Here is a 26,492-nt window from a genome sequence, read left to right as displayed (position 1 = left end):
TTAACATGGTTATTTGGGATATAAGCAGAGGTGTGCAGCAGAAGTGCTCTGGGCCCATAATTTGGGTTATAGCATTTATGTTTTCTAATGAAATATCACTAACTTGCATTATTGTTAACAAGAATCTTGTGCATTACCATCAGTTTTCTACATTATAACCTCTTGCTCTACAGTTTGTATATAACTTTGTCAATAGCAAGCTAATAAACAGGGTGAGTCCAATGGATTGAGATAATCTCCAGAGTTTCTGCTACATAATGCCCAGGACTCCATTGAAAGGACACCTAAGAATTTATTTTGCCCAAAAATTTGATCATTTTTTTCACTGTCCTTACCTATTTTCCAAACCTAGTCCTTTTGCTTCACCTTTCAGTCTACGGACAACCCTGTATCTGACTGACTTGTTAATTCTGGAAATGTCTTACAGATTAATTTGCTTGCCAGAGGTGGTTCCTCTAATTGATGTCTAAGAACCCTAATTAGTTAAGAAAACTTTTTTTTTAACATTTTCATAGCTATTTATTATTATTATTATTTTTATTGCTAATATCTCTATTATAAATAATTCACAAGGGCATCTTTCTGACAAAAGACAAAGAGCTGGCTACTAGTAGAAAAAGTACATTTGACTCTGTCAGTGAAAGTGGTAAAGGGATTTGAGAAAATAAGTCAAAGAACTGGAATTATGTGTTAAAACTTTAAATATTATAGACACATTTACTTAATTTCTAATACTGTTGTTGCTTATAATTAAATAAGATGTTTTCCGTGAACCACGCATTACAGCAAATATATTGTTTATACAGATTAAATTTTCATCAAAAGGGACGCCTGGGTGGCTCAGTTGGTTAAGCAGCTGCCTTTGGCTCAGGTCATGATCCCAGCGTCCTGGGATCGAGTCCCACATCGGGCTCCTTGCTTGGCCAAGAGCCTGCTTCTCCCTTTGCCTCTGCCTGCCATTCTGTCTGAGTGAACTAATTTAAAAAATTCTTAGGGGTATGATCAGACTATTGGGTAATTCAGTAGAAAAATGTCAACTGATTGAGATTCTGTGTTCCCTGATTTCAGAGAGAAGTTAAGATAAATAAGTAACACGAGGAGACTAGGAAGCCAAACATAAGTGATAATTTTGTGCCAGGGTGTGTATACATCTGTTTATCTTCTTGCTTTACCACTAAGGTTGCTCCTAGAGGAGAGTTTAAATATGTGTTGGAGCTAATCTCTGTGGATTACACAAGAAACCACATCCTACAGCTCTCCCTAAAACACCCCTTAGGATTTCAATGTAATTTGGTTTTTGCATTTTTAGAAATAACAAAATACTTTGCAAACTCATCTACTTTATTACCACCACAAGTGAGTCAGCTGACTCCACATTTTAACACAGTGACAGTCACAGAGGAATGGAGGAATGAGTAGAGTTATCAATATATGTGCTTTTAAGAAGTATGACAGGGTAGCAGCTATTTCCAGGAACCAAAACATGGGTCAGCAGCTGTGCAGGAAAAGTGATGGAATAAATGACTCATTTCAGAGGAGTTCTATAACATATTAGTTCTATAATGTATCTTCAGCACCCAATTACCCGCTTTGATCTAAAGATAAGGATTTACAGTTAAGGTCCCATTTATGATTTGACTGGTAGGGTCTGAATCATGTTTACTATTGTTTTGACTATTACTTGAAACCTATAGTAGTACTTGGGATATGTGTTGTGTATTCTGTGAACATGTGCTATTTTTAGATTAGATAATTCCTGTCTCGAACCCCTGTTAATTTGTTTGTCTTTGTTTATTTGATAGTGCTTTCAGTAAATGGATATATCTGAAAAATTGCAAAGCCACTATTAAAATAAGTTATTATTATATATAGCATGGAATTGCACATTCCTCCTTTGAATCCGACAGAGCTTCACCATATCCTTAACAATTTGGGAAAAACATGCTATTATTTTTCTTCATAAAATTTCTCCTTTTAGGCTGTGATGGTTGTCATCAGCAGTAACTCCTCTGAAGGCTTTGTCAAAAGAGTTGAAAAAATTGGAAAGGTGTGAATGAAGCTGTTTGCTGAATATAAAGAAAAGATCATTGAAGTACAATTCACACTCTTACTTCTCCTTCTATGCTTTCAGATGTTTGACATTTGAAAATTTTGCCTCTAGAAGAGATGCCCTATATAATTCTTACTTTAAGGAGCAAGTTGCTTTTATAATTTTTTTTATTATTCTACCATTCAAGTATTTCCATTTAAATTAAATTCAATACCATTTAAAAAAAATCAGAAGTGCATCCAGTATTCAATTCCTGGGCAAAATAATTTTACAAAGCTTTGTGTTATTGAACCTACGGGGTTTTTCTGTAGTTTTAACTCTTACTTTCTGTGATTTTTTCCCATTAGTCATGTAAATGACTGCAATATAACGGACATTGAGGATAAAGGACTGAATAGAACAATCCTTGGCCTCATGAAGTTGAGAATATAGAAAGGGAGTCAAACAATTCAATCATTCAGAGACAATTTATTGAGTGCCTGGCCTAAGATGAGCACCAAAAACCCCAGCCCAGAGGAATCATTTTAATGGGAGAGATAGATAATAGGTAAGCCAACTTTAAAAAGAAAAAAATCGTACTGGGTTTTCCTTTAATAGTGATGCATATTTGAACTAAATAAGCACATTTTAAAAAGAGCAGTGATTGAGAAGAGGTTTTGTAACTGAGTGGTCCGAAAGGGCCTCCCTGAAAAAGTCTGTTTTGAACAGATTTCTGAATAATATCAGCTAGGAAGCTGCATAAAAATCTCAGGGATGGGTGATTTTTCCAGTCAAAAAACTGTAAAGGCTCCAAAGTCACAATACAGCTGTAAGTTTCTCTAATAAAGTAACTTCTGAAAAAGAATGAGAAGAAATAACTAACCCAGGTTTGAAAGAAAAGGGACAGACTTTCTATGGAATTAATATTTAATTAAAGCTCTAAAGGACAAAAATACAATAGAGCAAAATTCTGGAGACGCTGATATACCTAATGAAAATTCATAAACAAGGTGTGGGTAGCAAAGAGTGTGTGGGAATGTTGGTAAGAACAGTGGGGAAGAGTCATCCCTGAACATGTTCTTAAATGAAGCAATTCTTGTGTTGTTTTAAAGGGTAAATTGGAGTTTGCCTAAGTGATTAGAGAAGGATGCCTTGGCTTATGGAAGTTCAAAGCCATAAAGATGTGATAAACTACTGCAGATATTTTCATGTATGTTTGTTGTTGCTTCTAGTAATGGTGATCTAAAAACTCCTACTTAAGACAACTTAAAAATCCAGACAAAATAGCTTTTAAAGTTAAAAATATCAGAATGATTATAAAAATAAGTGAGGGATTACTGGGCCAAAATACGAAACACAATGAGAGTCTAGAGATATATGCCCTGAAGCCATTTTAGCTATGAGAGCATTAGAAACTGCTAAAACACACTGAGCTGTGTTTTTAATAGACACTTGATACTAGAGAAACAAAATTCAAAATCCAGCAGCAATCAAATTTGAGGACTTCGGTACAACCCAAATTTAAGTTGAGATCCCCAAAGCACAAGGAGAAGCAGAAATAAGACTATAGCCTACCTTGCCTTCTGTGTAAACTGAGAAAGTCAATCACTGAATTTGGAGTATGATTGTCTTGTAGAGTCTCAGATATAAGAGAAAATCCTGCCAAGGAGGACCATACCATTATTATAGCTCTTAATTATCCCTACTCAATAAGAGTTTCAAATATAATGTCTTGAACATAGCAAAATGTAACAAAGCACACAAAGAAAAACAATTAACAAGATTTGATAGACAAAATGGGATTAAGTATGATATTAAAATGATCAATAAATATTATAAAATGGCTTGATTACTCTGCTCAAAGAAATGAGAGGGGAAGCAAATTGAACAAAAAACTGAAACTAAAAATGATATTGAGAAAAATTTTATAAATGGACCAAATGGATACTCTAGAACTTTAAAGATATGATAGCCAATTTAAGATACCACAGGGGTGCCTGGGTGGCTCACTTAATTAAACCTCCAATTCTTTTTCCTTTTTTTTAACACCTTAATTTTATTTTATTTCTTTCATTTTGGCTCAGGTCATGATGTCAGGGTTGTGAAATAGAGCCCAGAGTTGGGCTCTGTGCTGAGCCTGGAGCCTGCTTAAGATTCTTTTCCCTTCTTTTTCCATCCCTCCCTGCGCTCTCACTCGCTCGCTCTCTCTTGCTTGCAAATAAATAAATAAATAGATAGATAGATAATAGACAAAGCAAAATAAAAGCAGATTATGAAAATAAATATAAAGTTTTTGAAATGAAAGGAAGTTCAAAATAAAATAGAGAAGACCTACACAGCTAAAAGTTCATTCAGAAAATCTACTATTAAAGAAGTCAGTATGACACAATGTTAAGATATCAAAAGATTGGAGCATGTACGTTACAGAAAGGGTAATCCAAATGTCCACTCATATGTAAAAACTGTTTATCTTTATTGTGAATCTGGAATTAAATTAAATTAAATTAAAAATAAATTAAAACCTAGAATGGCATACTATTACACACTTACCATATTGGGAAACAGTAAAAATGTCTTGCAAGAATGTGAAAGAATTACAGTGCCCATAATAAAAACATTTGAGGTAAGTTGGACAATATTTAGAAAACATAAAAATTAAAAAAAAATTTAGTCGATTCCTAGAAATACAACATTGAACTAAATGAATATTTTCACCAGGATATGGAAACAGATGATTATAGTTATTTCATTCATAACGGCAGATCAGTAGTGGTATATTTGCACAATGTTACATTAAATAAGAGAGAATATTAACAAACTGGGAGAAGGGGATAAGTTGTTATCATAAACAGATCTTCTATGGTTCTGATTATGTTCTATTTCTCAAAATCTTTAAGTTAAAAAATTTTCAAATTTATATCTAAATAGATAGATAGATAGATAGATAGATAGACAGATATCCCAGAAGCTGCAATGCTAGGCTAAGACCATGCTTTAAAGGGCTTTTCTATATTCTACTAAATACTTTAAACCATTCATTATATCATAGCTCAGTGTTCGAATCTCCATTTGTTTCCTCAGTTTTCTAATATTTATCTTAAGGTGACCTGATCCAGACTTTTGATCACCTTTGTCTAAATATTTCTATTTTAACAAAGTCCTTTTTAATACTCAGAGACTAAAACTTAGAAAAATACTCTGATTTTTATCTCACTAGAGTGGAAAATATATGGTTACCCATTAACTAATGATATCCATGTCTACATTAGCTCCATGACATTTTTAATTCTTGGGAGCTTTTGGTTAAATGAATTTTTTAAGCTTCCTTTAAATGAAGCTTTAAGCCATCACCACATGAATAAAATTAAAGAACTAACTGAAAACAAGCCAAGTATTTACAGAGTAATAGAATGTGCAGTGGAAAGAGTACAATTCTGAAATCATAAATCCTAAATTAGTGTGATGCATCTTTACTAGCCATGTAATCATAAACCAGTTATCTAAATGTGTTAGCCTCAGTTTTTTCACCCATGAAATGGTGATGATAATACTTATTATGCAGAGTTGTTGTGTGGATGTAATGAAGCATGGAGCATGAGAGTCTCATATTCCATGCTAAAATGATAGCTATTTTTATACTTATAATAATTCTAATAATAGTAATTAAATTGTTCAAATTGATAATATTCATTTATATTGAGGCATTGTATTGACTATTCATAGACACATTTACCAAAATAAATTTCATTTTACTTTACCCCCTCTGTGGCTATATATTCCTTAATTCAATATGAATCTCATTATGAATAATAATTATCATGATAAATATGCAGATTTTTCTTCTATTTATTTTTAGGGAAGTATCCTTTACTGTTGAACATAAAGAAACTTAAGCAAGTCTATCTTATTCAAAATTTGCATGCTGCTTTCTTATGAAACTAGATTATAGAGTTGTATGAAATAAATTCATGCAGTTAAGACATTTATGTTTGGAAAACTGGGTGGTCAGTTTAGTATTTCAAAAGAAGATTTTAAATTTAAACCTTAAAACTGAGCTCTTTCAGCCTTATTTATAGACCATCCTTCATGCTTCATAAGTATTCCTTCATTGTAAACTAACTAATAGTGTTTGTCACAGTGTATATAACTAAAATGGATTTTGTATTCTATTATTTCAGAGTTAGTTGCAGTTTCTATTTCCTTACTTCCTTTTTTGAAAAATAGATTAATTCTACAAAAAGTTATTTCCAGCTTTATTGAAAAATAATTGACATATTATAATTTGTAAATTTAAGAAATGATTTCTTATAACACTGCAAACTTTTAACATTGTGTAAATTTTGTACAATTTGATAAATTGGTATACATCTGTATTGCAATATAATCTACATAAAAATGTTAATACATCTACTGTCTCATATAGTTGCCTCTGTTTTTTATGCATGTATTGTAAGGAATTTTAAGATCTACTCTCTTTGCAACTTTTATGTATATAGTACAGTAGAGATAAACTTCAGAGGTCTTGTGGGTTTTGTTCCAGACTGCTTCAATAAAGTGATTATCTCAATAAACTAAGTCAAATCATTATTATTTTTTTTGGTTTCCCATTGCAAATAAAAAATTATGTTTCCCAGTGCATATAAAAAATAAACACTATACTGTACTGTTCAAAAGCATTATGTCTTTAAAGAAAAACAATGTATATACCTTAAATAAACTAGTTCTGAGTTTTCAGTGGGTCATAATTACTGATCACAGATCACCATAACAAATACAATAATAATGAAAAAACTTGAAATATTGCAAGAATTACCAACATGTGACAGAGAGACACAAAATGAACAAATGTTGTTAGAAAAATGGTGGCAGCAGACCTCTTTTATACAAGATTGCTATAAACTTTCAACTTGTAAGAATGTGATATATGCAAAATTTAATAAAGGGAAGCACAATTTAAAAAAGTATGTATATATTATTAACTATGATCATCATGCTGTACATTAGATCTCCAGAACTTTTTCCTATTATAGTTGCAAGTTTGTGCCCTTTGACCACCTTATTACACCCCAGGTTCACCCCTTGTCAACTCAACTCTAAGTTTCCATTAGTTTGCTTTTTCTTCAGATTTTGTATGTAAGGGATATCGCAATACATAAATTAAAGAATATATAAAATCTTTGAAATATTTCACTTAGTATAATACCTTCAAGATCCATCCATGGAATTGTAAATGGCAGTATTTCTTAATTTTTCATGGTTAAGTAGTATTCCATAGTATATATTTACCATACTTATTTTATTCATTCATCCATTAATGGATACTGAAGTTATTTCCATCTCTTGCTTAGAGTTAATAATTTTATAATGAACATAAGAGTGCAGATATGTCTTCGAATAGTGACTTCGTTTCCTTTAGATATATACCTAGAAGTGGGATTACTGAATCATATGGTAATTTTACTTTTAATAATATGAATAGTCTCCATACTGTTTTCCATACAAATTTATATCCCTATCACAGTGCATAAGTTCCCCATTTCCCCAATATTTACCAAAATTTGTTAGTTTTAATTTTTTGGTAGTATATATTCTAATAGGTAGTAATATCTTGCTGTATTTTTCAGAGGTAAACAAAAACAACAACATAATGACTTTGCCCTGAGTTTTTTACGTTGAGCACATTTTAATGCTCCTGTTGGTCATTTATATAACTTTTTTGAAAAAAAAGTCTATTGAGATCCTTTTGCTATTTTTTTAATTTTATATTTTTTTCTTTTTGTATCTGTTGGTTATTAACCTCTTTTCAGATATAAGATTTGTAAGTATTTTCTTCCATTCTGTGGATTGTGTTTTCATTCCCTTTTTTTTTGGCAATGCAGAAACTTTAGTTTGATGTAATACCATTTATTTATTTTTGCTTTTTTTGCTTGTGTTTTTGGTCTGGTATCCAAAAACTATTGGCAAGACCAATGTCAAGGAGAATTTTTCCTATGTTTTCCTTTAGTAAATTTAGTTTCATGCATCACATTTAAGTCTTTAATCTATTTCAAGTTAAGATTTATGAGTGATATAAGGTTCCAGTTTCATGCTGGTTTATGTGACTATTCAGTTTTAAATATCATTTACTGAACAGACTATCTTTACCCATTATATATGTTGGCCCCTGTCAAATATTAGGAGACTGTATGAAAGGATTTATTTCTGGACTCTCAATTCTGTTCTACTTGTTTATGGGTCTGTTTTTATGCCAGTATACTTTATTGTTTTGAGTATGAGGGCTTTGTAGTATAGTTTCAAATCAAGAAGTGTAATTTCGCTTCTTCATTCTTTCTCAGAACTGCTTTGATTATTTGTTGTCTTTTATGGTCTCATATAAATTTTAGGATTCTTTACTTACTTCTGTAAAAACACAATATTGGATTTTTTAAAAGATTATTTATTTATTTATTTGAGAGAGAGAGAGAGGACAAGCAGGCGGAGAGGCAGGCAGAGAGAGAAGAGGTAGCAGCTTCCTGCTGAGCAGAGAGGCTTATGCGGGGCTCGATCCAAGGACCCTGGGACCATGACCTGAGCCGAAGGCAGCGGCTTAACCCACTGAGCCACCCATGTGCCCCTAACATTGGATTTTTGATAGGAATTGAATTTACAGATGGTTTTCGGTAGTATGGACGTTTTAACAATGTTAATTCTTACCATTCATATATATGAGCTATCTTTCCATTTGTGTCTCCTTCAATTTCTTTGTCAATGTCATAGATTATGGGGTACAGATCTTTCATCATCTTAGTTAAATCTTATCCTAAGTATTTTATTACTTTTGATGCTAGTGTGAATTAGATTGTTTTCCTTATTTTTTCAGATAGTTCATCATTAGAGTGTTAAAATGTTCCTGTCTTGTGCTTACTTTGGCAGCACATATACTAAAATTGGAATGATGCAGAAAAGATTAGCGTGATCACTGAGCAAGGATGACATGAAAAACTATTAAAAAAAACGAAACAAAACAAAATTCTTGTCTTTTATATATTTATCTTGTATTTGGCAGCTTTACTAAACTTGTTTATTCAAAAATTTTTATGGAGTTTTTAGGATTTTTTTACATGTAAGTTCATGTTATCCAAAAAAAGAAAATTTTACTTCTTCCTTTTTTTTTTTTTTTTTTTGGAGTCTTTTATTTCTTTGTGTTCCTTGTTTCTCTGGCTAGGACATCCAGTACTATGTCAAATGAGAGTAGTGAAAGTGGACACACTTGTGTTTTTTCTGATCTTTAAGGGGAAAACTTTCAAACTTTTTTGATTGAATATGAGATTAGCTCTGGGCTTGCAATATGTGATTTTTTCTTTAATGGATTTTTTAAATTATTTTTTTAAATTTTTTATAAACATATAATGTGTTTTTATCCCTAGGGGTACAGGTCTGTGAATCACCAGGTTTACACATTTCACAGCACTCACCATCACTCACCATAGCACCTGCCCTCCCCAATGTCCATACACCCACCATCCTCTCCCAACACTCCCCCCCCCAGCAACCCTCAGTCTGTTTTGTGAGATTCAGTCTTTTATGGTTTGTCTCCCTCCCAATCCCATCTTCTTTTATTTTTCTTTATGTATGCCCGAAACCGCCTATGCTGCATCTCCACTTCATCATATCAGGGAGATCATATGATAGTTGTCTTTCTCAGATTGATTTATTTCGCCAAGCATAATAACCTCTAGTTCCATCCACGTCATCACAAATAGCAGGATTTCATTTCTTTTGATGGCTGCATAGTATCCCATTGTACATATATACCACATCTTATTTATTGATTGATCTGTTGAAGGACATTTAGGTTCTTTCCATAGTTTACCTATTGTGGACATTGCTGCTATAAACATTTGGGTGCATGTGCCCCTTCAGAATGCCACGTTTGTATCTTGAGGGTATATACCCAGTACTACAATCACTGGGTCATAGGGTAGTTCTATTTTCAGCTTTTTGAGGCACCTCCACGCTGTTTTCCAGAGTGGTTGCACCAGCTTGCGTTCCCACGTACAGTGTAGGAGGGTTGCCCTTTCTCCACATCCTCACCAGCATCTGTCATTGACTGACTTGTTCATTTTAGCCATTCTGAAAGGTGTGAGGTGGTATCTCATTCTGGTTTTGATTTGTATTTCCCTGATGCCGAGTGATGTGGAGCATTTTTTCATGTGTCTGTTGGCCATTTTGATGTATTCTTTGCAGAAATGTCTGTTCATGTCCTTGCCCTTTTCTTCATTCGATTATTTGTTCTTAGGGTGTTGAGTTTGATAAGCTCTTTATAGATTTTGGATAGATACTGGCCCTTTATCTGGTATGTCATTTGCAAATATCTTCTCCCAGATAACTTCTGACAGTCATCTTTTGGCTTTGTTAACTGTTTCCTTTGCTGTGCAAAAGCTTTTTGATCTGATGAAATCCCAATAGTTCATTCTTGCCCTTGCTTCCCTTGCCTTTGGCGATGTTCCTAGGAAGAAGTTGCTGCTGCTGAGGTCAAAGAGGTTGCTACCTGTTCTATCCTCAAAGATTTTGATGGATTCCTTTCTCACATTATGCTTCTTCATCCATTTCCAGTCTATTTTCATGTATGGTGTAAGGAAATGATCCAACTTCATTTTTCTGCATGTGGCTGTTCAATTTTCCCAACACCATTTGTTGAAGAGGCTGTCTCTTTTCCATAGGACATTCCTTCCTGCATTGTTGAAGATTAGTTGACCATAGAGTTGAGGGTGTATTTCTGGGCTCTCTCTTCTGTTCCATTGATCTATGTCTGTTTTGGGGACAGTTCCCTACTATCTTGATGATGACGACTTTGTAATTGAGCTTGAAGTCTGGAATTGTGATGCCAACAACTTTGGCTTTCTTTTTCAATATTCCTCTGGCTATTCGAGGTATTTTCTGGTTCCATATATATTTTAAGATGATTTGTCCCATTTCTTTGAAAAAAAATGGATGGGATTTTGATAGGGATTGCATTAAATGTGTAGATTGCTTTAGGTAGCATAGACATTTTCACAATATTTGTTCTTCCAATACAGGAGCATGGAACATTTTTCCATTTCTTTGTGTCTTCTTCAATTTCTTTCATGAGTACTTTAGAGTTTTCTGAGTATAGATTCTTTGTCTCTTTGGATAGGTTTATTCCTAGGTATCTTAGGGTTTGGGGTGCAATTGTAAATGGGATTCACTCCTTAATTTCTATTTCTTCAGTCTTGTTGGTTTAAAAAAATGCAACCAATTTCTGTGCATTGATTTTATATTCTGACACTTTACAGAATTCCTATAGAAGTTATAGCAGATTTGGAGTGGAGTCCTTTAAGTTTTCCACATACAGTGTCATGTCGTCTGCAAACAGGGATAGTTTGACTTCTCTTTTGCCAATTTGGCAAAATTTGGATGCCCTTTATTTCTTTTTGTTGTCTGATTGCTGAGGCTAGGACTTCTAGTACAATTTTGATTAGCAGTGGTGATAACGGACATCCCTGCCGTGTTCCTGACCTCAGCGGAAAAGTATTCAGTTTTTCTCCATTGAGAATGGTATTTGCAGTGGGTTTTTCATAGATGGCTTTGATAATATTGATAATATGTGCCCTCTATCCCTACACTTTGAAGAGTTTTAATCAGGAAGGGACACTGCACTTTGTCAAATGCTTTTTCAGCATCTATGGAGAGTATCATATGGTTCTTTTTCTTTCTTTTATTAATGTGTTGTATCACATTGATTGATTTGCAGATATTGAACCAACCTTGTAGCCCTGGAATAAATCCCACTTGGTCATGGTGAATAATCCTTTTAATGTACTGTTGGATCCTATTGGCTAGTATTTTGGTGAGAAATGTCGCATCTGTGTTCATCAAGGATATTGGTTTGTAGTTCTCTTTTTTGATGGGATCCTTGTCTGGTTTGGGGATCAAGGTGATGCTGGCCTCAGAAAAAAAAGAGTTTGGAAGTTTTCCTTCCATTTCTATTTTTTTTTGGAACAGTATCATGAGAATAGGAATTAATCCTTCTTTAAATGTTTGGTAGAATTCCCCTGGGAAGCATCTGGCCCGGGGCTTTTGTTTGTTTGGAGATTTTTGATGACCGTTTCAATCTCCGTACTGGTTATGGGTCTGTTCAGGTTTCCTATTTCTTCCTGGTTCAGTTGTGGTAGTTTATATGTCTCTAGGAATGTATCCATTTCTTCCAGATTGTTGAATTTGTTGGTGTAGAGTTGCTCATAGAATGTTCTTATAATTGTTTGTATTTCTTTGGTGTTTGTTGGTTGTGATCTCTCCTCTTTCATTCATGAATTTATTTATTTGGGTTCTTTCTCTTTTCTTTTTGATAAGTCTGGAAAGGGGTTTATCAATCTTATAAATTCTTTCAAAGAACCAGCTCCTAGTTTCGTTGATTTGTTCTATTGTTTTTTGTTGTTGTTGTTGGGTTTTTGTGGTTTTTCTTTGTTTGTTTATTTGTTTCTATTTCATTGATTTCTGCTCTGATCTTTATTATTCCTCTTCTGCTGGGTTTAGGCTTTCTTTTTCTTTCTCCATCTCCTTTAGGTGTAGGGTTATGTTGTGTATTTGAGATCTGAGAGAGAAGCGTGGTTGCACACGTCTGTCACTGCGCTCCCCAGGAGCATGTCTGGGGAAGACGCAGCACGCCACCCCAGGAGAAGAGAAGGAGCTGTTGGCCTTGTGGTCGGGAAAGGTTGGGAAGCAGAATAGTCTGCCGTGGCAGGAACAGCAGGCCAGTGGCAAGACAAGTGTCACCCGCTCCCTGTGCGGAGAGACAAAGCCTGGTTCCTAAGGAGATATGAGGGGATGACTAGGGCAGGGATGCATGCTCCACGCTGAGGAAGGAGTCTGGGCAGAAGGCAGGCCTTTCCTGTGCCTCTGGTCCCAAGGGGACAGACAGAGATCACAAGTAGGCAGAGAGAGAAGTGGAAGCAGGCTCCCTGCTGAGCAGAGAGACAGACATGGGGCTCAATCCCAGGACCCTAGGATCATGACCTGAGCCGAACGCAAAGGCCCAGTGAGCCAAACTCACTGAGCTACTCGGGTGCCCCAGGAAGGGAAATTTTTTAAGAGTATTTTCTCTTTGAATCTATTTTGAGGTTTGGTTTGTGGTTCTTTCTGACTTCTCATGAAGATGGAATTACTTCTGAGGTTGGTTGTCAGGAACCGCATATCAAATCGAGCTATCTTGTTAGCAAATATAAATAAATAAATAAATAAATAAATAAATAAATAAATAAAAGCTCAAGTGTTGGTATAAAGCTATTATGCTTTTCAAAACCCCGAACTATAATTCATGTATCGTGGTCATTTTTTATCAGATCAAACAGGAGAGAGGTGGCAGAAACGCACTTTCAGGTTAATTTTTTTAAAAGGAAGATTGACTAATGAACCTACTTTGTTATTCCCTTTCATTCAATTTCCATGTACCTCCTTTTCTATGAATTGTAACGGTAAACCATCATTATTTTTATTGTTGGCATGTGAGAATTAGAGATCAATGCCCAAAGTGAAAGCAGAAGGCAGGTTTATTAAAGCAACTGCACATTCTCTAAGGGAGAGCAGGTGGTATTCCATGAGGTGGAGCTGGCCCTTACTTTGTTTTGGGATTGGATATTTCTTGGTCTTTTTGAAGTGGGAGCACCCTCAACATGCAGTGGATTGATCTCTAATGGAGGCTGCCTCCAATCATTTGGGGGACTCCTTCCATAGGTTGGGAAGAGGAGTTGTTGTTGTCATTTTTATTTTATTTTTTTCAGGGTTCCAAAATTCACCTTTTAGGCACCACACCCAGTGCTCCATGCAATATGTGCCCTCCATAACTCCCATTAACAGGCTTACCCAACCCTCTGCCCCCTCCTCTCAAAACTCTCAGTTTGTTTCTCAGAGTCTCTCATGGTTTGTCTCCCCCAATTTTCCCCCACTCACTTCTTCTCTTGATCTCCCAGTGTCTTCTGTGTTATTCTTTATGCTCCACAATTAAGTGAAACCATATGAAAATTGACAATCTCTGCTTGAATTATTCCACTCAGGATTATCTCCTCCAGTCCCATCCATGTTGATACAAAAGTTGGGTATCCTTCCTTTCAGAAGGAAGCATAATACTCCATTGTAAAAATGGATCATATCTTCTTTATCCGTTCATCCATTGAAGGTCATCTTGGTTCTTTCCAAAGTTTAATGACTGTGGCCATTGCTGCTATAAACATTAGGGTACAGATGTCCCTTCTTTTCACTGCATCTGTATCTTAGGGGTAAATACTCAGTAGTGCAATTGCAGGGTCATAGGGTAGCTCTAATTTTAATTTCTTAAGGAGTCTCCACAATAGCTCTAATTTTAATTTCTTAAGGAGTCTCCACACTGTATCCCAAAGTAGCTGCACCAACTGGCATTCTCACCAATAGTGTAAGAGGGTTCCCCATTCTCCACATCCTCTCCAACACTTGTTGTATATTGCCTTGTTAATTTTGGACCTTCTAACTGTGTAAGGTGGTATCCCAATGTGCTTTTGATTTGAATCTCCCTGATGGCTAATGATGATGAACATTTTCTCATGCATCTGTTTGCCATTTGTATGTCTTCTTTGGAGAAGTGTCTATTCATGCCTTCTGCCCATTTTTTGACATGATTATCTATTTTGTGTGTGTTGAGTTTGAGGAGTTCTTTATAGATCTTGGATATCAGCCCTTTATCTGTAATGTCATTTGTGAAAATCTTCTCCCATTCCGTGGGTTGTCTCTTCATTTTGTTGACTGTTTCCTTTGCTGTGCAGAAACTTTTTATCTTGATGAAGTCCCAAAAGTTCATTTTTGCTTTTGTTTCCTTTGTCTTTGGGGACATGTCTTGAAAGAATTTGCTGTGGCCATTGTCCAAGAGGTTACTGCCTATGTTCTCCTCTGGGATTTTGATAGATTCCTGCCTCACGTTGAGGTCGTTTGTCCATTTCGAATTTATCTTTATGTATGGTATAAGAGAATGGTTGAGTGTCATTCTTCCATACATAGCTGTCCAATTTTTCCAGCACCATTGATTGAAGAGGCTGTCTTTTTTCCACTGTATAATTTTCTCTGCTTTGTCAAAGATTTTTTGACCATAGAGTTGATGGTCCATATCTGGGCACTCTACTCTAATCCACTGGTCTACATGTCTTTTTAACCCACTGAGCCACCCAGGTGCCCATTTTAAGCTATTTTTTAAAAGTACAGTCATTCTTTTTTTTTAAGATTTTATTTATTTATTTATTTGACAGAGAGAGAGATCACAAGTAGACGGAGGGCAGGCAGAGGGAGAGAGAGTGAGAGAGAGAGAGAGAGAGAAGCAGACTCCCTGCTGAGCAGAGAGCCTGATGCAGGATTTGATCCCAGGACCCTGAGATCAGGACCTGAGCTGAAGGCAGTGGCTTAATCCACTGAGCCACCTAGGCGCCCCTAAGCTATTTTTAAAATCCCTGTTCCAATAACACTTGGATTGCCATATAAAGTTAACCACATCATCTTTTTTAGGTAAGTAATTGTACTTTTTATGTGCATAGTTATTTTGGTCCTTGAGTTCAGCTCCTCTTAGGATCATCAAATCTCTGTAAATTCTGGGTATGCTAGGATTCTCTAAGCAATAATAAAATACATTGAAACCTGGTAGCTTAATTATAATAATGTTTTCTTTCTCAATCATTCACAATAGCATTACATTCTGAGTAGCTTCCTTCCATTTTGCAGCTATAGTGTTTGGAAAAATTTGAATTGTGATATCACTGTGATAATGTGAATTAGTCAGGGTTTTTCAGAGAATCGGGAAGAGAAAAAAAAAAGGAAGATATTCTCCAGGGCCAACTCTAGAAGTAACTATTAAAACATCTGTCCAAATTAAATTGAACAAAACTCAGAAATGCCATCTCCAGTGAAATACAAAGAAGATTATATATAGTTCTGGGCACACACATCTCATTTGACTCAATGATGTACATGAATGAAAGACTGAAGGCCAATCACCACTCCATGGGAGAATTTAAAAATAAATTTACTAATGAGGCCAAGAATTCAGAATCACTAATACTTCAGATCTAATAATAACTGCCGTAACTTGATGTTATTCTATAAGATAAATCCTACGATCAAGTTTTAATTTTAAATTCTTACAATTTTAAATTCTTAAATCCTTATGAAGTAGCATCATTTGGAGGGAGCAGTTTTCATAATTTATCATCCATTAGCGTTTTTTTAAGATTTCATTTATTTATTGGACACACACAGAGAGAGAGAGAGAGAGAGAGAGAGAGAGATTACAAGTAAGCAGAGAGGCAGGCAAGCAGGGAGGGAAGCAGGCTTCCTTTTGAGCAGAGCCCGATGTGGGGCTGGATCCCAGGAATCAGAGATCATGAACTTAGATGAAGGCAGAGGCTTAACCCACCACCCACGTGATGAGAGAGCCCCTCAGGTGCCCCTCATCCATCAGTCTTAATTGTTTGGAGGAAAATGTGTGGATGAATAATGCCTTAGGGAGCTAATCTCTCTAAAGAATTTTCAAGTCTTTACCCCTTCAAGGTTTTTGTACAGTTCTGATAGTTGGGGAAACCTGATATGAACTGCCAGGGATTGGACGTATCTGGTGGGCGAGCTCTCTTCTCCCTGCATCCTCTGGGCTTCAGTACAGCAGAAGAACATGTCGCTTCCTTTAGGATGTGCCTAGAAATGAGCTGGGCATGGCCGTTTTCTCTGTAATGGGGTGCCTGGATACGTGGCTTCCAATTCCGTTGGGCTCTATCATCAGGGAAGTGAGGTCACCACTGCCTGGGGGTTCCTTACCAAACTTCCTTTTTCACCAGAGCTCCCTAAGCCGCCGGTCCACAAGCTGCTCAAGGCTCACACTCCACTCAATGCAGTGCCCATCCAGTTACCCCCATATAGCCTACCCACGCCCCTGAAGGGCTGGGTTCATCTGTTGTCCCCGCTGGAGGGAACACAGCTGGGTTTAGACCAAGTTACTGTTAGGGTTAGGGTTAAGAACAACTAGGGTCAGGGTTAGGAATAGACGTCTTTGGGGTCAGGGTTAGCATAAGGCTTAGGGTAGGGGTCAGGGTTAGGGTTAGGTTCATGGTTAGGTTTAGGGTCAGGCTCACAGTAGGGTCAGGGTTAGCGTTACGCTCAGAGTCAGGGTCAGGGTCCGTGTTAGGTTGACGGTTAGGTTTAGGGTCAGGTTCAGGGTCATGCTCAGGTTTAGGGTCAGGTTCAAGATTTGGTTTTGGGGCAAGGTTCATGTCAGGGTCAGGGTTAGGTTTGGGACAGGTTTAGTGTCAGGGTTAGGGTTAGGTCAGCTTTATGTTTAGGTTCTGTTTTATGAGTAGGTTCAGGATCAGTGTTAGCTTTAGGGTTACGATTCTGTTCAGAATCACGGATTGGGTTAGAGTTAGGTTTACAGTCAGGGTTAGGGTCAGTGATAAGGTCAAGGCCAGGGTCAGGTTTAAGGTTAAGGTCTGACATAGGCAAAGTTCACAGTTAGGGTTATCATCAGGGTCAGGGAGAGGGTCAGGTTTATTGTTAAAGTGGGGTTAGGCTTAGGGTTAGAGGTAGGTTGAGGGTTAGGGTTAGACCGGGTTAGGGTCAGTGTCAGGGATAATGTTAGGGGTTAGTTTTAGGGTTAGGTTCAGCGTTATTTTTCGGGTCAGGTCCCGTGTTAGTGTCAGGGTCAGGGTTACGGTTAGGGTTAGAGTTAGGGTCAGGCTCCCATTCAGGATCAGGGTTATTGTTAGGGTCAGGGTCAGCATCTCTGTTAGGGTCAGCCTTAGGTTTATGGTCTTTACCTGGGTCAGGGTCAGGTTGAAGTCTAGGGCCACTGTCAGGATTACGGTCAAGATCAGGTATTGGTTTAAAGTCCACATTCGGGTCAGGGACAGGGTTATGTATTGGTAAGTGTTAGAATCATGGTTAGGTTTAGGGTCAGGGCCAGAGTCAGGTTTAGGGTCAGGGTCTGGTATAGGCAAAGTTCAGGGATAGGGTCATGATCATAGTCAGGTATAGGGTCAGTGTTATTTTTAAAGTTTAGAGTAGGTGTTAGGGTTAGCGTTAGGTTGACTGTTAGGGTTAGAACTTGTTAGGGTCAGGGTCCGTGGTAGGGTTAGGGGTTAGTGTAAGTTTAGTTTCAGCGATAGGATTCGGGGTACGGCCCGTGTTAGTGTCAGGGTCTGGGTTACATTTAGGGTTAGAGTAAGGGTCAGGCTCACAGTCAGGGTCAGGATTAGTGTTAAGGTCAGGGTCGCGGTCACTGTTAGGGTCAGGGTTAGGTTTATGGTCATTGTTTGGGTCAGGGTCAGGGTGAAGTTTAGCGCCACGGTCAGGTTTAGTGTCAGGTTCAGGTATTGGTTTAAAGTCCACATTCGGGTCAAAGACAGGGTTATGTAGTTGTCAGTGTTAGTGTCATGGATATGATTAGGGTCAGGGTCAGGGTCAGGTGAAGGTCAGGGATAGGGTCAGGTTTACGGTCAGGCTTTGGTTTAGGGTTAATGTTCGGTTCAGTGTCACAGGTTTCGGCAGTAGGTTTTGGGATTGGGGTTTGGGTGAGAGTTAGAAGTAGGGTTATGTTTAGGGTTAGGGATAGACAACGGAAGGTCAGGTTTAGGGTTTGGTTTATGGTAGGGTTTAGTGTTAGGGTCAGGGTCATCATTACGATTAGGTTCAGGGTCCGTAGAGGGACATGGTTAGAGTTATCTTTAGGTTTAGGGTTAGCATCAGGCTCACAGTCACGGTCCGGGGTAGGGTTAGGGTTAGGCTCAGGGTTAGGTGAGCGTCAGGGTTAGGATTAGGGTCAGGGTCAGGGTCATGGTTAGGTATGAGTCATGGTTACGGTGTTCACAGAATTAGGTTTAGGTTCAGGGTCCACATCAGGGTCAGTGTCATGCTTAGGTTTAGGTTTAGAGTTCATGTCAGGATCACAGTCAAGTTCAGGGTTAGGTTCATGGTCAGGGCTTGGGTGAGGGTTTGGTGCAGGCTCACAGTCAGTGTCAGGGTCAGGGTTAGTGCTTACTGTTAGTGTTAGCCCCGCTCCTGGGTCATGGACCCATCCCTTCAGGGTCTCAGGATAAACCCTGGGCAGAAGGGTGTACACCCTACACCCGATCCCACTTAACCAGCCTTAAACTTGGGTGTGTACATGACTTGCCCACGAGACATCTAACCCCTCATCAGCCTGATCCTGCTTGGGGCATCTCTACCCACGATGGCATGGCCAGGTGCTCTTTACACACAGACCCACAGACATCCAACCTTACACACACACACACACACACACACACACACACACACACACAAAGACGGGGAGGAGACCAAGGGCTACACCAATCATCAGAAGGTGTAGGACTCTCTGACCCTGAACCTCCTGTGTCCCCTTTTGATTTTATTAGACAATGGGTCTGAGGCGTTGGGGAAACCTGATATGACCTGCCAGGGAGGGGACCTGTCTAACGGGCCAGCTCTCTTCTCCCTGCATCCTCTTGGCTTCAGTACAGCAGAAGAACATTTTGCTTCTTTTAGGATGGGCCTAGAAATGAGCTGGGCATGGCGGTTTTCTCTGTAATGGGGTGCCTGGATATGTGGGTTTCAATTCCGTTGGGCTCTGTCATCAGGGATGTGAGGTCACCACTGCCTGGGGGCTCCTTACTGAACTTCCTGCTTCACCAGAGTTACCTGAGCCGCCGGTCCCAAAGCTGCTCAAGGCTCACACTCCAATCAATGCAGTGCCCATCCAGTCACCCCCATACAGCCTCCCCCCCCCCGGGAGGCCTGGGTGCAGCTGTTGTCACCGCTGGAGGGAACACAGCTGGGTTTCGACCCTGTTACTGTTAGGGTTAGGGTTAAGAATGACTTAGGGTCAGGGATAGGGATAGACATCGTTGGTTTCAGGGTGATGTAAGGCTTAGGGTAGGGGTCAGGGTTAGGGTTAGGTTCTTGGTTAGGTTTAGGGTGAGGCTCACAGTAGGGTCAGGGTTAGCGTTACGCTCAGAGTCAGGGTCAGGGTCAGTGTTAGAGTGACGGTTAGGCTTAGGGTCAGGTTCAGGGTCATGGTCAGGTTTAGGGTCAGGTTCACGTTTTGGTGTGGGGGCAAGGTTCATGTCAGGGTCAGCGTTAGGTTTGGGACAGGTTTAGTGTCAGGGTTAGGGTCAGGGTCAGGATTAGGTTTACGGTTATGGTAAGGTCAGCTTTATGTTTAGGTTTTGTTTTATGAGTAGGTTCAGGATCAGTGTTAGCTTTAGGTTTACGATTCTGTTCAGGATCACGGATTGGGTCAGAGTTAGGTTTACAGAAAGGGTTAGGGTCAGAGTTAAGGTCAAGGCCAATGTCAGGTTTAAAGTTAAGGTCTGACAAAGGCAAAGTTCAGAGTTAGGGTTATGATCAGGGTCAGGGAGAGGGTCAGGATTATTGTTAAAGTGGGGTTAGAGTTAGGATTACAGGTAGTTTGAGGGTTAGGGTTAGACCGGGTTAGGGTCAGTGTCAGGGATAATGTTAGGGGTTAGTTTTAGGGTTAAGTTCAGCGTTAGGTTTTGGGTCAGGGCCCGTGTTAGTGTCAGGGTCAGGGTTACAGTTAGGGTTAGAGTTAGGGTCAGGCTCCCATTCAGTGTCAGGTTTATTGTTAGGGTCAGGGTCAGAGTTTCTGTTAGGGTCAGGGTTAGGTTTATGGTCTTTACCTGGGTCAGGGTCAGGGTGAAGTCTAGGGCCAGTGTCAGGATTACTGTTAAGATCAGGTAATGGTTTAAAGTCCACATTCAGGTTAGGGACAGGTTTATGTAGTGGTACGTGTTATAATCATGGTTAGTTTAGGGTAAGGGCCAGAGTCAGGTTTAGGTTCAGGGTCTGGTATAGGCAAAGTTCAGGGGTAGGGTTATGATCATATGCAGGTATAGGGTCAGGGTTATTGTTAAAATTTAGAGTTAGTGTTAGGGTTAGCGTTAGGTTGACTCTTAGGTTTAGAACTTGTTAGGGTCAGGGTCGGTGGTAGGGTTAGGGGTTAGTGTTAGGGTTAGGTTCAGTGATAGTTTCGGGGTACGGCCCGTGTTAGTGTTAGGGTCTGGGTTACATTTAGGTTTAGAGTAAGGGTCAGTCTCACAGTCAGGGTCAGGTTTAGTGTTCAGGTCAGAGTCGGGGTCACTGTTAGGGTCAGGGTTAGGTTTATGGTCATGGTCTGGGTCAGGGTCAAGGTGAACTTTAGCTCCAGTGTCGTGTTTAAGGTCAGGTTCAGGTATTGGTTTAAAGTCCACATTTGTGTCAGGTACAGGGCTATGTAGTGGTCAGAGTTAGTGTCAAGGTTAGGATTAGGTTCAGAGTCAGGGTCAGGTAAAGGTCAGGGCCAGGGTCAGGTTGAGGTACAGGCTTTGGTATAGGGTCAATGTTCGGTTCAATGTCACAGTTAGGTTTTGGCGGTAGGGTATGGGATTGGGGTTTGGGTTAGAGTTAAAAGTAGGGTTATGGTTAGGGTTTGGGTTAGGGTTAGATAGCGTACGGTCAGGGTTAGGGTTTGGTTTAGGGTAAGGGTTAGTGTTAGGTTCAGGGTCAGCATGAGGTGTAGGTTCAGGGTCCTTATTAGGGTCATGGTTCGAGTTACCATTAGGTTTAGGGTTAGGGTCAAGCACACTGTCACGGTCAGGGGTAGGGTTAGGGTCCGGGTTAGGTCAGCGTCATGGTTAGGATTAGGGTCAGGGTCAGGGTCCTGGATAGGTTTGAGTCATGGTTACGGTAATGTCAGAGTTAGGTTTAGGTTCAGGGTGCACATCAGGGTCAGTGTCAGGCTTAGGTTTAGGTTTAGGGTTCAGGTCAGTATCACAGTCAGGGTAGGTTCGGGGTCAGGGTCAGGGCTTGGGTCAGGATTTGGGGCAGGCTCACAGTAAGAGTCAGGGTCAGGGTCAGGGTTAGTGGTTACTGTTAGGATTAGCCCCGCTCCTGGGTCATGGACCCATCCCTTCAGGGTCTCAGGATAAACCCTGGGCAGAATGGTGTAGACCCTACACCTGATCCCACTTAACCAGCCTTAAACTGGGGTGTGAACATGACTTGCCCACCAGATATCTAAACCCTCATCAGCCTGATCCTGCTTGGGGCATCTCCACCCACGATGGCATGGCAAGGTCCTCTTTACACACAGACACACAGACACCCAGAGGCACTCGCACACACACACACACACAGACAGGGAGGAGACCTAGGGCTACACAATTGGATAAGATGTGTGGGACTCTCTGACTCTGAGCCCCCTGGTGTCACCTTTTAATTTTATTAGTCAAAGGGCCTGCGGCGTTGGGGAAACCTGATATGACTTGCCAGGGAGGGGACGTGTTGGCGGGCGAGCTCTCTTTTCCCTGCATCCTTTCGGCTTTAGTACAGCAGAGAACATGTCGCTTCCTTTAGGATGTGCCTAGAAATGAGCTGGGCATGGCGGTGTTCTCTGTAATGGGGTGCCTGGACACTTGGGTTCCAATTCAGTTGGGCTCTGTCGTCAAGGAAGTTAGGTCACCACTCCCGGGGGCTCCTTACCGAACTTCCTGCTGCACCAGAGCTCCCTGAGCCGCCGGTCCCCAAGCTGCTCAAGGCTCACACACCACTCAATGCAGTGCCCATCCAGTGACCCCCATACAGCCTCCCCCCAGCCCCTGGGAGGCGTGGGTGCAGCTGTTGTCCCCGCTGGAGGGAACAGAGCTGGGTTTAGACCAGCTTAGTGTTAGGCTTAGGTCTAAGAAAGAGGTAGGCTCAAGGTTAGGGTTAGACGACTTTAGGGTCAGGGTTAGCGTAAGGCTTAGGGTAGGGGTCAGGGTTAGGTTTAGGTTCATGGTTAGGTTTAGGGTCAGGATCACAGTAGGGTCAGGGTTAGCGTTACGGTCACAGACAGGGTCAGGTTCAGTGTTAGGCTGACGGTTAGGTTTAGGTCCAGGCAGGGTCATGGTCAGATTTAGGGTCAGGTTCACGTTTTGGTGTGGGGGCAAGGTACATGTCAGTGTTACGTTTAGGGTTAGAGTTAGGTTCAGGCTCCCATTCAGTGTCAGGGTTAGTGTTAGGTTCAGGGTCAGTGTCACTGTTAGGGTCAGGGTTAGGTTTCTAGTCTTTGCCTGGTTCGGGGTCAGGGTGAAGTCTAGGGCCAGTGTTAGGCTTACGGTCAGGATCAGGTATTGGTTTAAAGTCCACATTCGGGTCAGGGACAAGGTTATGTAGTGGTCATTGTTAGGGTCATGGTCAGGTTTAGGGTCAGGGTCAGGGTCAGGTTTAGGGTCAGGGTCTGGTATAGGCAAATTTCAGGGTTAGCGTTATGATCATAGTCAGGTATAGGGTCAGGGTTATAGTTAATGTTTAGGGTTAGTTCTACGTTTAGCGTTAGGTTGACCGTTAGGGTTAGAACTTGTTAGGGTCAGGGTCCGTGGTAGGGTTAGAGGTTAGTGTTAGGGTGAGGTTCAGATATAGCATTTGGGGGAGGGCCCATGTTAGTGTCAGGGCCAGGGTTACATTTAGGGTCAGAGTTAGGTTCAGTCTCACAGTCAGGGTCAGGTTTAGTGTTCTGTTCATTGTCGGGGTCACTGTAAGTGTCAGGGTTAGGTAATCGTCATTGTCTGGGTCAGGGTCAGGGTGAAGTTTAGCACCAGTGTCCTTTTTAGGGTCAGGTTCAGGTATTGTTTAAAGTGCACATTCGTGTCATTGACAGGGCTATGTAGTGGTCAGAGTTAGTGTCAAGGTTAGGATTAGGTTCAGAGTCGGGGTCAGGTAAAGTTCAGGGCCAGGGTCAGGTTGAGGGTCAGGCTTTGGTATAGGGTCAATGTTCGGTTCAGTGTCAAAGTTAGGTTTTGGCTGTAGGGTTTGGGATTGGGGTTTGAGTTAGAGTTAGAAGTAGGGTTATGGTTAGTGTTAGGGTTAGGGTTAGACAGTGTAAGGTCAGGGTTAGGGTTTGGTTTAGGGTAGGGGTTAGTGTTAGGTTCAGGGTCAGCATGAGGTTTGGGTTCAGGGTCCTTATTAGGGTCATGGTTTGAGTTACCATTAGGTTTAGGGTTAGGGTCAAGCACACTGTCACGGTCAGTGGTAGGGTTAGGTTCCGGGTTAGGTCAGCGTCAGGGTTAGGATTAGGGTCAGTGTCAGGGTCCTTGTTAGGTTTGAGTCATGGCTACGGTAATGTCAGAGTTAGGTTTAGGTTCAGGGTCCACATCAGGGTCAGTGTCAGGCTTAGGTTTAGGTTTAGGGTTCAGGTCAGGATCACAGTCAGGGTAAGGTTTGGGGTCAGGGTCAAGGCTTGGGTCAGGTTTTGGGGCAGGCTCACAGTCAGTGTCAGGGTCAGGGTCAGTGTTAGTAGTTACTGTTAGTGATAGCCCCACTCCTGGGACATGGACCCATCCGTTCAGGGTCTAAGGATAACCCTGGGGAGAATGGTGTAGAACCTACACCCAATCCCACTTAACCAGCCTTAAACTGGGGTGTGAACATGACTTGCCCACCAGATATCTAAACCCTCATCAGCCTGATCCTGCTTGGGGCATCTCCACCTACGATGACATGGCATGATCCTCTTTACACACAGACACACAGACACCCAGAGGCACTCACACACACACAGACACACACACAGACAGGGAGGAGACCTAGGGCTACACATTGGATAAGATGTGTGGGACTCTCTGACTCTGAGCCCCCTTGTGTCACCTTTTAATTTTATTAGCCAAAGGGCCTGCGGCGTTGGGGAAAGCTGATATGACTTGCCAGGGAGGGGACGTGTCTGGCGGGCGAGCTCTCTTTTCCCTGCATCCTTTCGGCTTTAGTACAGCAGAGAACATGTCGCTTCCTTTAGGATGTGCCTAGAAATGAGCTGGGCATGGCGCTTTTCTCTGTAATGGGGTGTCTGGATACGTGGGTTCCAATTCAGTTGGGCTCTGTCGTCAAGGAAGTGAGGTCACCACTGCCTGGGGGCTCCTTACCGAACATCCTGCTGCACCAGAGCTCCCTGAGCCTCCGGTCCCCAAGCTGCTCAAGGCTCACACTCCACTCAATGCAGTGCCCATCCAGTGACCCCCATACAGCCTCCCCCCAGCCACTGGGAGACCTTGGTGCAGCTGTTGTCCCTGCTGGAGGGAACAGAGCTGGGTTTAGACCAGCTTAGTGTTAGGGTTAGGGTTAAGAATGACTTAGGGTCAGGGTTAGGGTAAGACGTCTTTGGGGTCAGGGTTATCGTAAGGTTTAGGGTGGGGTCAGGGTTAGTTTTAGTTTCATGGTTAGTTTTAGTGTCAGGATCACAGTAGGTTCAGGGTTAGCGTTACGGTCAGAGTCAGGCGCAGGGTCAGTGTTAGGCTGATGGTTACGTTTAGGGTCAGGTTCAGGGTCATGGTCCGTTTTAGGGTCAGGATCAAGTTTTGGTTTGGGTATAAGGTCATGTCAGGTCAGGGTTAGGTTTGGGAAAGGTTTAGTGTCAGGGTTCGGGTCAGGGTCAGGGTTAGGTTCATGGTTATGGTAAGGTCAGCTTTATGTTTAGGTTCTGTTTTATGAGTAGGTTCAGGATCAGGGTTAGCTTTAGGGTTACTAATCTGTTCAGGATCACGGATTGGGTCAGAGTTACGTTTACAGTCAGGCTTAGGGTCAGTGTTAAGGTCAAGGCCAGGGTCAGTTTTAAGGTTAAGTTCTGACGTAGGCAAAGTTCAGAGTTAGGGTTATGATCAGGGTCAGGGAGAGGGTCAGGATAATTGTTAAAATGGGGTTAGGTTTAGGGTTAGAGGTAGGTTGAGGGTTAGGATTAGACGGGTTAGGATCAGTGTCAGGGATAATGTTAGGGGTTAGTTTTAGGGTTAGGTTCAGCGTTAGGTTTCGGGTCAGGGCCGGTGTTAGTGTCAGGGTCAGGGTTACGTTTAGGGTTAGAGTTAGGTTCAGGCTCACATTCAGTGTCAGGGTTAGTGTTAGGGTCAGGGTTAGATCAGCATCAGGGTTAGGATTAGGGTCAGGGTCTGGGTCATAGTTAGGTATTAGCCATATTTACGGTAATGTCAGAGTTATGTTTAGGTTCAGGGTGCACATCACGGTCCTTGCCAGGCTTAGGTTTTGTTTTGGGTTCAGGTAAGGATCACAGTCAGGGTCAGAATCAGAGTCAGGGTCAGGGCTTGGGTTAGGGTTTGGGGCAGGCTCACAGTCAGTGTCAGGGTCAGGGTTAGTGGTTACTGTTAGGGTTAGCCCTGCTCCTGAATCATGGACCCATCCATTCAGGGTCTCAGGATAAACTCTGGGCATTAGGGTGTAGACCCTTCAACCGATCCCACTTAAGCAGCCTTAAACTGGGGTGTGAACATGACTTTCCCACCAGACATCTAACCCCTCATCAGCTCATCCTACTTGGGGCATCTCCAACCACGATGGCATGGCCAGGACCTCTTTACACACAGACACACAGACACCCAGAGGCACACACACACACACACACACACACACACACAAACACACAGGCAGA

At 40.8% G+C, this 26,492-nt stretch overlaps 1 pseudogene; it reads left to right on the top strand.

Moving 5' to 3' along the window:
• The first annotated feature begins 8,925 nt into the window (after positions 1-8,925).
• On the top strand, positions 8,926-9,043 carry LOC131830985 (U6 spliceosomal RNA; annotated as a pseudogene).
• Positions 9,044-26,492: the final 17,449 nt, after the last annotated feature.

Source organism: Mustela lutreola, chromosome 4 (assembly GCF_030435805.1).
Source record: "Mustela lutreola isolate mMusLut2 chromosome 4, mMusLut2.pri, whole genome shotgun sequence".
Taxonomy (NCBI): domain Eukaryota; kingdom Metazoa; phylum Chordata; class Mammalia; order Carnivora; family Mustelidae; genus Mustela; species Mustela lutreola.
Note: the sequence above shows the minus strand (reverse complement) of the source record. Positions and strands in the feature narration are given on the sequence as shown.